This window comes from Suricata suricatta, chromosome 7 (genome assembly GCF_006229205.1).
Source record: "Suricata suricatta isolate VVHF042 chromosome 7, meerkat_22Aug2017_6uvM2_HiC, whole genome shotgun sequence".
Lineage (NCBI taxonomy): Eukaryota > Metazoa > Chordata > Mammalia > Carnivora > Herpestidae > Suricata > Suricata suricatta.
The window spans coordinates 134,379,381-134,393,691 of NC_043706.1; the positions used below are offsets into that span (position 1 = coordinate 134,379,381).

General features: G+C 38.7%; 1 long non-coding RNA gene across 1 annotated transcript; it reads right to left on the reverse strand.

Moving 5' to 3' along the window:
• Positions 1-8,278: 8,278 nt before the first annotated feature.
• Positions 8,279-9,097, reverse strand: LOC115296723. The gene is made up of 2 exons (XR_003911017.1): positions 8,756-9,097; positions 8,279-8,485 (listed from the first exon to the last, which is right to left on the reverse strand). It is a non-coding gene; the product is annotated as an uncharacterized LOC115296723 (long non-coding RNA).
• Positions 9,098-14,311: the final 5,214 nt, after the last annotated feature.

Here is a 14,311-nt window from a genome sequence, read left to right on the forward strand (position 1 = left end):
TGACTTAAAAAAAAAAGAAGCCCGTCACAAAAGGTCGCACAGCATATGATTCCATTGACATGAAATGTCCAGAATTGGCAAACGTGTGGAGACAGAACACAGCTGTCAGATTGTTTAGGGCTAGAGAGTGCAGGGTAAGGGAAGGTCTGGGTTCAGAATTTTTGTTGGGGGGGAGTGACAAAAATATTTTGAAATCAGATTTTGGTATTTTGGTAATAGTGTGGTGAGGGTGTATATCTGTGAATATGCTAAAAATCACTGACTTGTGTACTTTAAATGGGCGAATACTGTGATATATGAGTTATAGCTCAGTAAAGTTGTTTTGCACAAAAGTAAAACTGAGGATTGCAATGAAATGCAATCACAGACTCTCAGTAGTGTGGAGGCCTAGAGAGAATCAGGTCAAGTGAGAAAAGGAAGTAAGAGTTTATATATAAAGAAGAACGGAAATAATTGCTTCAGCGGAATAAAATCTGAAAATTTTTGTGGTTTGGCAAAAAGACATATCATTCTTTGGTAAACTTGGAAGAAATGGAAGATGATTAAAAACCCTTGGGAAACAAATAGCAGAAGATAAAAAGATAAATGATCAAAATATGTAGAAAACTAAGATTGGTCATAATTTTAAGTAATTACCAAATATAGGGAAATGTAGTCCATTTAACCTTCTTGCTTGGAATATTTTTATTCAAATGAGTAAGATTAATAACTTAGGATTTCAGTAGTTTCCTGTAAGTGACCTTGTATGCAATAAATTTTATTTGTAGAACATATTATCAAAACCTTGTAAATTACACTAGTTTCCAATTTATAGAATTAATTCATAGATAAGGCACGGGATACTTACTTACATGTAAAGATGAAATGTGAGTGTATAAAATTTGACACTCTAGACATTACTTTCCTCTTTGTCTCACTTAGTAGAGAATGATAAGGTTCAGGGGAAGTCTCCCCCAAATCCGCCACTTTGGCTTGAATATTATTTTGAGCTAAAAGCATTCTAAACCCAAAATCTCTTCACTTCCTCCTCGGCTACCTCAGCTCCCAGTGGAAAAGGGATTTTATCAGAAGGGAAACTATTACCAGAGATCCCTTTTTTGCCCAAAAAACTTCTCAGCCTAACAGGGCACCCTTGGTTTTTCAGACACCTCCCTGTCTTTCTGTGAATGGCCTTCCTCTGCTTTGTATTCCCAGATTCCTCACCCCTTTCCTTCGCTCAGAATGTTACATAAGCCGCAGTTAGCCGGCTGTCCATCAGCTCTGCTATTTTTATGGGGCTCCTGTTGTATGTAATTGAATTTGTTTTTCTCCTGTTAATCTGTCTTATGTCACTGTAATAGTTTGACTAGCCAAACAACCTAGAAAGGAAGAAGGGAGAAGTTTTCCACCCCTGCAAGAATTAAGCGACCTTGAATTCAGTGTACAGGTGAGAAATCAGAAGAATAATTCTATTATTTTAAAATTTAGAATTAACAAAAGAAAAATTGAAGCTGATTTTTAAAAAATTTCCCAAATGGAAGAAGAGTGTTTGAAGAGGGCATTTGCTTGTTCCCCAAAGTTTATAAAACAAGAAATACATGTTAGAGGCATATTATTTAGGATTATAAAGTTTAAAGAAAGAATACACACTAAAACTTTAAAATGTTTGCCTCTGAAAAGTTTGACCAGGGTGAGCAGTGAGTAATTACACTGTCCCCTCAGTGAATTGATGTCATATTAGAGACTTTAAGGATCGTGAACATGTGTTACTTTTAGGAAAGTAAAAGTATCAGCCACAACATGGAATTGAAATCTTCCAAAGAACAAAAACAAAACCAAAAAACCCCTAAAAAATCATAAGGAATTATTTTAAAACAAACAAAAACAAGACAGACCTCATTAGAAACCTATGGCTGATGAGGTTACTAGTTGGTCTTCCGCACTCTGCTTTCTAATTAAGTTCTAAAAATTTCAATCTCTCAGAAGGAATGCAGAGTCTCCGATGGCCCAGGGTCTCAGAAGAGCATTTTCTCGGGACAGAGCTGCTCAGTGGTGGGGTTCCAAGGTCCCGGGCTTTGGGGCATGCTGGCTACCTGCAAGGAAACCAGCAATATGACGGAGCTGGGCTTACAGGGCTCCCGCTCCTCTCCGGATTCAGCCCACGTTGAGATTCTCCTCCCATCGAAGGTTATCAGTCCAGCAGTCAGTAGCACTGAACCCTTTTATCAGCCCCACTTGGTAATTATAAAATATTTGCAATTATACAATATGCTAATTCTCAGACATCTACAAACAGCTTAATCAACTGAGTGCATTTTATTATTTCTAGTCTAAACATTATGGACTCACATGAAGTCTCTGAGATCAGTAAATTATTCTAGATTGTTAAACTGCTGCCAAACCAATCAGAAGTTTTATTTGAATTTATTAGGCTTGCTACATTATTTAGCCAGCAAGATGGAGAAAAACAACAGAAACAAAGAGGCCTCCTGGAGTCCCACTGTGAAGCTTGATCGCTTCCCAAGAATTACAGAGCAGGGAAGCCGTGGAAAGTCAGGAGGAACCAAATCCCCTGGAAATCTTCATTGTCAAGTGGAAATTAATGTGAAGCCAGGTTCTCGAAGCATCTGGACTTCTTAAAAGCATTATATCCCCCGTCATAATATGTTTGGTTGCGTGTGTGCTGGAGAGGACTGGACGTCTTTGTTGTATAGGTACGTATGTGCATAGGTGGCATGTATGTCTTTGGCTACTTTATTGAGAAAGGTTTTTTCATGCCCATCAGGACCTTCAGGGAGTATACCACATTCAAACATCCCAACTAGAGCAAAAGGTGACATGCTATGCCAGTATTTATATTTAAATGTCTGCAACAAGAACCATGTAGTCCCAAACATAAGGCAAGCCTTTTACCCACCTCCAATTTAATGCTTTTCATATTCAACTTTTTACAATCTTTCATACTCCTGGGTATTACCACCACTCCCCACCCCCCAAACCATGTCTTGATTTTTTTAACAACTGACAAGTCATTGGAGAAAACATATTCCCTCAAAACCTCCTCAAACAAGGCTTGGACGGGATGCTTATGAAGATCAGTTGATTCAATAGGTCTAAAACATTTAAAAAAATTAATACAGATTTAGCCATTATTCTTAGAGGTGTAATTTTCTAGCTTCTAGGGCTAGATGCTGTTTTAATAAGTCAATTAAATGGCATTTTATTTTTTAAATGTTTATTTGTTTTAGAGAGAGAGAGGGTGCCCACGATCGGAGGAGGGGCAGAGAGCAAGGGGGACAGAGGACCTGAAGCAGGCTCTACGCTGACAGCAGACAGTCCCAACGCGGGGTTCAAACTCACAAACCATGAGATCATGACCTGATCTGAAGTCAGAGGTTTAACCAACTGGGCCACCCAGGCGCCCCTACATTGAATTTTAGAAAGTAAGATACTCCGTGATTATGTTGTGTGGATCATGCAAATATGCTTCAAACACAAAGTGGAAAAATTTTCCTGATGTTCAAGTGAAGGTGTTGATAACCCGAGATAAAACTCCTGTCAGCCCACACCCTGATGAAGGAAACGCTCTGTTTTAAAAACTGTGCTTAGAAGTGAAGACGTTGTGGGTTAGCGATGCTTCTCAAACTTTAGTGTTCATGCTTTTCTGGGGATCTTGTTAAAAATGAAGACCCAGATTCAGGGCCTGGGACGTTTCATGCCAATTCAAGGATCCCACTTTGAACGGCAGACTTCAGAAGACTCTGTGAGATCATTCGAAAATCAACGCCAATGAAGACGAAGACAATGATCACTGGTTTCAACCATGGAGGGAAGAACTAGGTAAACTGTTTTACTGTAACATGGAAGTGAAAAGGGTCAACACACACGCACACACACATACACACACGCACACGCACACACACACACACACGCGCACGCACACACACGCACACACACACATACACACACACACACGCACACACACACACGCGCACACACACACACACCCCTAACCTGTAAATGTTAAATGTGTCAGTCTGATTAACCATACACGGAACGATTTAAGAAGACATGTAATAAGTTAATTAAAATAGAAGACATTTGATGCTTCAAACCCCATTTCTAAATGTTTATATATATTTAAGTTGTCTGGATTATTTTCCTGTGGGATGCAGGCCGGCTGCTTTCTATTCATGGTCATACGGATGGCATGTCTCCCAAAAATTTCCTGCTCTGCTTAACAGATCTCAGAGACACAGCCAAAGTAGTTTTTTTTTTTTTTTTTTGAAAATTGGTTACTTGAACTGGAACAAAATGGGAATGTTTGGATTTCTTCTGGTCAATGATTAAATAGGATATTATGCTGAATTGATTCATTCCCACCACATAATGAAAATAGCGTAAATTTAAAAATAATAAAATGCTTAGATAATATATGGTCAGCCAGATTTAAAACCAGTTGTGCATACCAGAAGAGGAGAAAGGGCAGCTGTCACCGCTGACGCTGCATAAACCTCAGCACCAGGACTCAAATAGGAGATGGCATGTGACTCTGAAGAGGAGGCTATCAAATCAAAGGCATTTTTAGAGGAGACAAAAAAAAAAAAAAAAAAAAAACCAGACCAGTGAACGTTAAATAAAAGTAAAGTCTTCCAAGCACATTTTCAGTTCACTTCAAAACATTTTTAGAAAAGCAGTTCAACTCTCTACTTCTACAAGTTCAGACACAAAGTTAGGCTACCCTCAGAAGCTTCTTTCCACACTGGGTCTCTATTTTTGTTTGAGAGAGGTGTTTCCAACAGCAAATTCTTGCCATATTTTCTAAAAACGTTCACATGGCAGAATACACGATTGCTATAGTAACAATCCTGGAATTTCACTCTGCATTTACATGCAAAAAGTATGAAAGGTGGGTAAATGTTATCAGTTAAAATTACTTTTGCCTCAATTGAGAACCACGTTAATTGGACTAGTCATAGAAACAAAATAACTAAGGAAGCTTTATAATACTGGATTGGGTTTCAGCAGTGAGGCCATTCCTCTGTTTCAGGAAGGATCTAGAACCCTATACTTCTGGTTTTGTATTTTTAACACTGGGATATATTTCTATAACAATTTTAAATGTCTCGAATGCTTAAATTGGAAAAGAAGAAGAATTGCCCCAAAACAAATGTAATTGTACTTGCTTGAAAAAAAAAAAAAAGCAGGATGATAACAGACCAATTAGATGCAGGGAAGGGGATGAGGAAATGAACATTAATGTTGTAAAAATTGTCTTTAAAAATAGTGATATCACCATTGCTATTGCAGTATATCTTTAGTTTATAATCAATCCATTTTTAGTTCTTAATATGATTCCATTCTAGAGATATAATCAGTTGACCTTAAATGACTCCATTAATATAATCCACAAATAAATGGTTAACAGCATAACACCAGGCAACATTGTTCAGATTTTCTGTGGTTCCTGCCACACAGTAGTATATGATTTGTGATTAATCGCTTATAGAACCATATTTAAATATATGGTTTTTATTCTGTAGCCTAGGATGAGATTTCAATTTTTTTGTTGTCATAAAATCCTAAATTTAAATGCTTATTAATGCACATAGACTCAATTGACTCCAAGAGATAATTATTATTAACATACTAGTGTCTTGAAAGATAGAAACAGATTATTAGAAGAGAAGATACAAAGAAATAATAAATCTGAACTCTATCATTTTCACTATTAGTAAAGAATATTAAAAACAAAAATGAAATAGTTTTCTGAAGCAAGGGCGCTATAGGCATAACTGGTTTAAGCTTTTTGGGCCCTATAGGCATAACTGGTTTAAGCTTTTTGGGACCATTTGGCAGTATAAATGGAGAGTGTTAACGATGGATATACCTTTTGGCTTGATAATGGTGTTTCCAGGAATTTTTTTAAATAAAATTTATGAACAAACATACTGAATGCAGGATTATTTTTCAGTGGTGAAAAATTTGAAATAACTCAAATGTCCAACAATAAATTACAGGTTAAATAATTTAAGGTATATCTATAAAACAGGCTACTTTATATTGATTATACTTTTAAAAAATTTTAGTGACATAGGAAAGTGACAAAAAGAAAAGTCCATGTAGGGTAAATATTGCATTTATGAATATATATGTATTAATAATTACACTCACATAGGAAAGAAGGTCTTATATATTTTTAAAAAGGCTAAAGGAAAGATAATCAAGTTTTTGTTCTTCTTCATTTTTTTTATTTGCTAGTTCTCCCTCCAACATACAACTTAAAGGATGTAGTACTTTTAGAGTCAGAAGAAAACCCAACAACAAAATTTAAGTGTACATTATAGTTTCCAGAGAAGGCACAAGAATTAAGATACACCCATTATAGGACCAGCCCTAAATTTTACCAGTTTGGATGTGTCCCACAGTAAGCTAAAAGAGGGCCAGAAAATCTGAAGCAGGCTCTACACTTACAGCAGTGAGACTGATATGGGGCCTGAACTCATGACCCATGAGATCTCAACCTGAGCCGAAGTCAGATGCTCAACCTGAGCCACCCAGGCATCCCTCAACGTTTTCTAGTAAGGCTTTTTACTGGACATTCTTTTCAGTAACTTTCTGAACCCAGTTCTCAAAATTTCTTCAGCTGTTCAGTAGCAGATGCTGAGTTCATGGATGACACATTTATATGTATTTACCTACAGTATTAAAATCACTGGTCAATCATGGGGGAGGGCCCCTTAAGAAGACACATGGATTGTATATTTCTCTTGTGTTTTTGCATTCTTATTTCACGGAGCTGCTGCCATGCAGCCCATGAGTCACCATTACCTTCAGCGCTGGCTCTATTGCTGAATGCTTCCAGAAGTCCTGCGGCTAAGAAGAGACCCTAGAGAAACATTCGAGTCATGTAGGCACCATAACTTAAAACCACTTCTAAGGATTGGCTTCAAATCTTCCTTTCTGGTTTGGCTTATAACAAGGTGCTTGCAATGTAATGCCATTGCTTTCATAAAAGATGGCGAAAGTACTATTAGTGACACTAATTAAGATGTGTGAATATCATTTAGATACTCCTCCTTGTTGCTTTCCAAGTACAAGCTATGTTACCTAACACATTAATTGGTAATGATACAAGTGCATATCTTTCAACTACAAGGTCAGTTTTTAAAGCAGGGCTTTTATTATTAATGCGTTTTAAGTTCTTACTCAGCCCACGTAGCGATTCCATTAACAAACCTTACTGTGCTTCTCTTTAACCCCATCACAGCCATACCCTCTCTCACTCAACCTGAATATTATTGCATTGCGAGTTAGAGCATTTCAAACATTTATCCAGCCTTAAATATAATGTCTAAAGCATTGTATATACACCTAGAACCTATTTGTTTGTTACCATTTTTAAGTCAGCCCATTTTCTGGCTTTTTCACCAGACATACAAAATCAAAATGCCACTTATTTGAAACCCACTACTCACCTATCCAGCATGACTACCTAAAATAAGGTCTGTATCTCTTAAGTAAAACCAGGCCTAGGAAACCAAAGAATATTAGTGCATAGCCCTTAGTAATGTAATACCCTGCCTATTTCCTTAGAATTCTAAATGGCATAGACCAGTAGAGCTACAAGAAAAGTTTAGGCCCAATAACCCATGTTACAAAAGAGAAAGTGGAGGCTCAGGAAGGTGATCTGAGCACCAACAAACAGGTGTCCCAGGCCCAGTGTGAAATGACTCTGGTTGTAGCCAAGTGTCCCTCTCAGATTCAACAAAGAGTAAGGAGAGCCTATTACAAGCCAGATTCCTCATATGCCTATTTCCTATTTGATCTTAGTAGACACCTGTGATTGTCACTCAAGCAGTAGGAACCTACCTACTGTTATGCAGGACTTGGCAGCCATCAGGTGTTCCTGTATTCATGACTTTACAGAATTTTCACAATGGTTATGTGAAGTATGTATTGTTATGCATATTCTATAATTGCATATCTAACAAGGCCCTTTGGTTGTGATCACATATGAAAGGCTACTTGCTTAGGTATACAACTCTTGAGTCTTTTTTTCTCCCTTCCCCAAACTGTGTAGCAATTCCTTCACTGTTCCCTGGCAGAAGAGGAATCTGAGGCCACCTGATGTATTATTGCTCTAGAGATGACCTTTTTCCTCTATGTGAGATGCTGTTAGGATATTTTGGCTATCCTCATGTTTAAATATTGTTATCATATGTCTATAGGCAAGTCTATTTTTATTAGATTGAGTTCTTTGGATCTGAAGACCTAGTCCTTTGATACAAGGAAGTTATTGTTGCTAAAAGTTTATTATTGTTTTGGTTAAGTTTCTTCAAGCACATTAGTTATACCTGGGTTAGCTCTTTTTTCTGTCTATCCTATATCTACCATCTTTTCTTATGATTCTGTGTCTATCTTTTTTTTCTTCTGCATTCTGGGAAAGCTTTTCAAAATGATGGTCCATATTAGGGTTTCCATTTTCCACAGGATCAGCCATTACCTGGTTAGGGGAGAGATGTACAGAAATTCAGTCAGAATACATTTAAAGTGACATAGACTAAATCGTGTTGAAAAACACGGGATAGTAGTTGTTGAGCTAAAGACTAGAAAAATGGAATGACTTCCCAGGTTTCTCTCCACACACTCGGCTTTACTGATTGTTACGAAGCTTCCCCTGGATCCAGATACCACTGCCTACCTTCTTGAAGTCTAAGATGAGGCTTAAAATAAAATTTTAATGGAAGATCGATACAGGTAATATTCAGGTTACCTGTAAGTGCTGTCTATGCAGCTCGTTCTGCGGTTGATATTTCAGATTCCAAATGCACAGCCAAGAACTAGGCAGGGGGGAGAAATGAAGCTGCAGATTGTCTTCTCATGGGGACAGATTTGCTCCTCCAAGCAGCCAAAGTTGGAAATGCTTCCAATTATAGTTCTCTATTCCTCTCCATAGGTTTTGTGGTTGGTGGAATTTTCTCCAAAATCCTGGCAGTTAATGGATTGTCAGTCTTGGTGTTCCATTTTCTTGGAGAATTTTCATTCTTTCTGAGTCTTCAGAAGTATTTTGGAAGGAGTGAGAAGAAGCTGCCTCAGGAACTGTGAGCCACATGCCATGTTGGTTCTAATTTTAGTCCCGAGTCACTTAATTCAGTTGTGCAGATAAATGAATTGTCACAAACTATTTATAGAACCAAACTGAGAACAATCCGCTCTTATCCTCACCTTACTATTCTGAATCAAATCTGCTCAGGAACAAATCTGGTATTAGTTGTTTCTTCTTTAGCATAAAATCATGTCAATATGTTAACTTTCCACATATATTAATCTAAAGCTTACTTCTAATTAAGCAATAGCTACAAATTAAAGGGATTCAAAGCATCACTGTGCAGGCAGCTGCTTTCTTCAAAGCTGGAGACCCTGTGGGAATCATCATGCAGACAATGTATAGGCAGCCTAGCTTTCCCATAAGAAATTGGTTCTGCCATCTTAATGCATTTGATCATTTTATCCACACAGACATTTTAAGCTCATTCATTCTGACCACAGATAACAAAATAAATATATAACAAATCTATAAGCCATAAAAGTAAAACCAGATCTTGCAAATTCTTCCGGGGTCAATTTGATGAGTTTGTGCCGAGGCCACCAGCCACAAGCAGGTTAGTAGTCAGCCTGGCTGAGGACACCAGCAGCAGCTGGAAGGTTCCAGAGATGATGGCTCAGGAGGCATGACTTTTCCATTTGGTGAATGCAATGCCATTGGGATCAATGGGGAACCTTAAATGGCAGTCACAGTCTTTGGATCTTCACAGATGAAATCCAAACAGATAGATCCCAACTACCTGCACAAGACAGGCATGGCTGCACCACTTCACATGGGCAAGTTGAGTGGCTGCGACTGCACTGGATGTTGATACTGTTCTGTGATTGCAACACAGCAGGGATGGTAGACTTGTCTGGTTTTTTGGGTAAAGAAGGTGATAGACTCGTTAGATTCTTCCCAGCTCAAATCTCAGCAGGAACATTGGGTTCTACCTTGGGTGCTATTCAAAAGAATGGTAAGGAATCAGAATCCATTCAGGTGTGGTCATCAAAAAGTAAGACCCTAGAAGCTGGCATGGTGAGAAACGGGTGGATGTCCAGTCACATTTGGATAGCCATTTACTGAGCCATCATTTGGATGATGTTACTGAGCAGATGCATGTTTTGTAGGGGGTTGAGGGAAATAGCCTGTGTGAGTCCTTTAAACTCTAACATTCTAAGACCTTAGAACTATCGTATTGATTCACTAGTTTTTCTTTACTCTGCTTTCCACCAGGTGGAAGAGAAAACATAACAGTAAAAATGTCCAAACAGTATTTCTCAAAGTACAGTCATTCCCACCAAATTGTCAAATTTGAGTAGGATAAGAAAAGCATAACAAATGTTCCAGAATTTCCTGGTTACCAAATTGCTAACTGTGTAAGACTGTATTTATTTGTATGTTTGTTTTCGAGGAAGGAAGCTTTTATGAATTTCAGGCCATTACGTAAGTAGAAAGAACCACATATTCCTCAGCTTCTCTCCTCCTTCTTTCTTGTCACAGCAATGAAGAACTAACCCGGGATCAGAGTATTTTCTGGGTGATGCACGTTTTCAACATCCCACAACCGAAAGAACTGTTCTACCCACATTTTAAAAGCCAAAAAGCTGAAAACTGCCAAAACAAAACAAAAAAAAAAAACACCCCACTTCCCCATAGCATCTTCCTCTTTACTTGAAAAATATTTTGTGTATCCATTATACTAGAATTTATTCTGATAACGTAGTATCTGGAATTCTGGTTGTGTTCAATAACTTTTTTTTTCTGAGAGGTAATAATCTCATAAGATTTTTAGATCTTAATGATCTCAATATCATCTCCACTGTCTTTATCTTTAAACTTACACATTTTGGACTGATGAAAAGCTGTTGTTATAGATCTTCAATGATATTCCACCAAACTCAACTATTGGGAAATTTCTTATCAAAAAGTAAAGTCAAATCACTCGTGCTTCCATCTAAACCCATTTTTTTTTAAACTTACGGATTTATTTTGAGAGAGACAGAGTGAGCATGAATCGGGGAGGGGAGAGAGAGAATCCCAAACAGGCTCAGTGTTCAGATCCAGCCGCAGGGCTGAAACTCATGAAACCACAAGATCACAACCGAGAGCGTGGCTGCTTAACCAACTGAGTCACCGAGTTGGCTTTGACTGGAGATGAGCATACGGGGAAGGCATGGGACAGTAGCAGCTCTGTCACAGACGTCAGGTCTGAAGTTATCTTGGAGATTCCCTAAGACAGTTCTACTTTACTCATGTGGTAGGCAGGATAATGCCCCCAAAACATCTCCACGTCTTAATCCCCAGAACCTGTGACTATATAAACTTATGTGGCCAAAGAAACTTTGGAGATTGTGACCGAGGGCATGGCCTTGTGAAGAAGAAATTTTTCTCGGGTGTATAGATAGGCCCCACCCACTCACATTAATCCTTAAATCTAGAGAATTCTTCTAGCTGTGGTCAGAGAAAGAGATGTGATAACAGAAACAGGATTAGAAAAATGCTATGTAGCTGACTTTGAAGACAGAGGAAGGGGAACACAAACCAAGGAATGTGAGCAGCCTCTAGAAGCTGGAAAGGCCTCCAGAAGCAATGTGGCCCTGTTGCCATCTTGATTTTAGCCCAATGAGACCCACGTCAGATTCTAACCTATATAACTGTAAGACAATAAATTAACATTGGTTTAGACCACTAAGTTTTCAGCAATTTGTTATGACAGGAAGAGAAGTCATCTACTAAAAACAGTTGAACCCATATATTAAAATAGGAAAGAAATGATTTCTGCTGATGGTGCCCAGCGGTAGCTTGAACTCACACCTTTTAACTCACTTTCTGGTTACATTTCCACTGTATGGCTCTGCTCCTAATTTTTTCAATACTTAGAATAGCATAATCACTTTTACTTTTCTTTATTTAATTATTCTAACTGAAATTGATTTTCAAGGCACAGAATATGCAGAATTTCTTTCTGCTGACAAGAAAAAGGAATGTATGGTTTGCAGAATAAAGTATCCCTGCAAGTTAGCTGTGGCTTTCTTTCCTCTGAGAAACAGAGCTTAGCACTGGGTACGCGTCATTTCGTGTTACTCTGCTCCTTAGCCGTTTTTTTTTTTTAACCTGTTCTATTCTAACCTCCATTCTTCCATGAATTCTTTCAGGATTTATCTGAAACATTAATTTATCTTTCTATTACCATACTCTATAATACTATCTGACATATCTAAATACTTAATAAAGCTAAAGAAGTCATCAATTCTAATACTTATTTATTTAGCCAACCCTTATTTAGGGATTCCCCATCTCTTGTATACTGCGCATAGGAATATAAACATAACTTTATTTTTCTTAATATTTATTTTTGAGAGAGACAGAGAGAGAGAGCACATGCAAGTATGAGAGGGCAAGGGGCAGAGAGAGAGGAGGGAGAGAGAGAATCCCAAGTAGGCTCCACATTGTCAGCACAGAGCCCCACACGGGGCTCCAACCCACAACCAGTGAGATTGTGACCTGAGCCCAAATAGAGAGTCAGATGCTTAACCAACTGAGTAACCCAGGGTCCCCTAAACATAGGTTTAAAATGCCAACTAGTTTCAAAAACACATAGCACAGGAGCACCTGGGTGGCTCAGTCCAATAAGTGTCTGACTATTGATTTCAGCTCGGTTGTGTTCTTGTGGTTTATGGGTTCAAGCCCTGCTTCAGCCTCTGCTCTGTCATTACAGAATCTGCTTGACATTCTCCCTCCCTCCCTCTCTTTTGCTCTCTTCCTCTCTCTCTTTCCCTTCCTTGCTCTCTCACTCTCACACTCTCTTTCAAAATAAATTAACTTAAAAAAGAAAAGAAAAAAATACATAGACCCAGTGCTTCTCCCCATAAGTGCCTTCCTCCATGACCATTACCCCCTTCCCTCCCCTCCCTCCCCCTTCAGCTCTAGATTAGTTTTCAGTATTCAATAGTCTCTCATGGTTTGCGTCCCTCTCTCTCCCCAGCTTTCTTTTCCCCTTCCCCTCTCTATGGTCCTGTTAGGTTTCTCCTGTTAGACCTATTAGTGCAAACATATGGTATCTGTCCTTCTCTGCCTGACTTATTTCACGTAGCATGACACCCTTGAGGTCCATTCACTTTGCTACAAATGGCCATATTTCATTCTTTCTCATTGCCATGTAGTACTCCATTGTGTATATATACCACATATTCTTGATCCACTCGTCAGATGATGGACATTTAGGCTCTTTCCATGATTTGGCTATTATAGAAAGTGCCACTGTGAACATTGGGGTACACATGCCCCTATGCATCAGTACTTCTGTATCCCTTGGGTAGATCCCCAGCCATGCTATTGCTGGGTCATAGGTGAGTTCTATTGTTAGTTTTTTGAGGAACCTCCATACTGTGTTCCAGAGTGGCTACACCAGTTTACATTCCCACCAACAGTGTAGGAGGGTTCCTGTTTCTCCACATCCTCACCAGCAACTATAGTCTCTTGATTTCTTCATTTTAGCCACTCTGACTGGCCTGCGGTGGTATCTCAGTGTGGTTTTGATTTCTATTTCCCTGATGATGAGTGATGCTGAGCGTCGTTTCATGTGCCTATTGGCCATCTGGATGTCCTCTTTGGAGAAGTGTCTGTTTATGTCTTCTGCCCATTTCTTCACTGGATTATTCATTTTTTGGGTATAAGGTTTGGTGAGCTCTTTGTAGATTTTGGATACTAGCCCTTTATCTGATATGCCATTTGCCACTATCTTTTCCCATTATGTCAGTTGCCTGTTAGTTTTTTTTATTGTTTCCTTTGCAGTGCAGAAGCTTTTTATTTTCATGAGGTCCCAATAGTTCATTTTTGTTCTTGATTCCCTTGCCTTTGGGGACGTGTTGAGGAGGAAATTGCTGCGATTGAAGTCAAGGAGGCTGCTTCCTGCTTTCTCCTCTAGGGTTTTTAGGTCCTTTATCCATTTCAAGTTTATTTTTGTGAATGGTGTAAGAAAGTGGTCTAATTTCATTCTTCTACATGTTGCTGTCCAGCTCTCCCAACACCACCTGTTGAAGAGGCTGTCTTTTTTCCATTGGATACTCTTTTCTGTTTTGTCAAAGATTAATTGGCCATACACTTGTGGGTCCAGTTCTGGGCTCTCTATTCTATTCCATTGGTCCATGTGTCTGTTTTTGTGCCAATACCATACTGTCTCGATGATGGCAGCTTTGTAGTAGAGGCGAAAGTCTGGGATTGTGATGCCTCTTGTTTTGG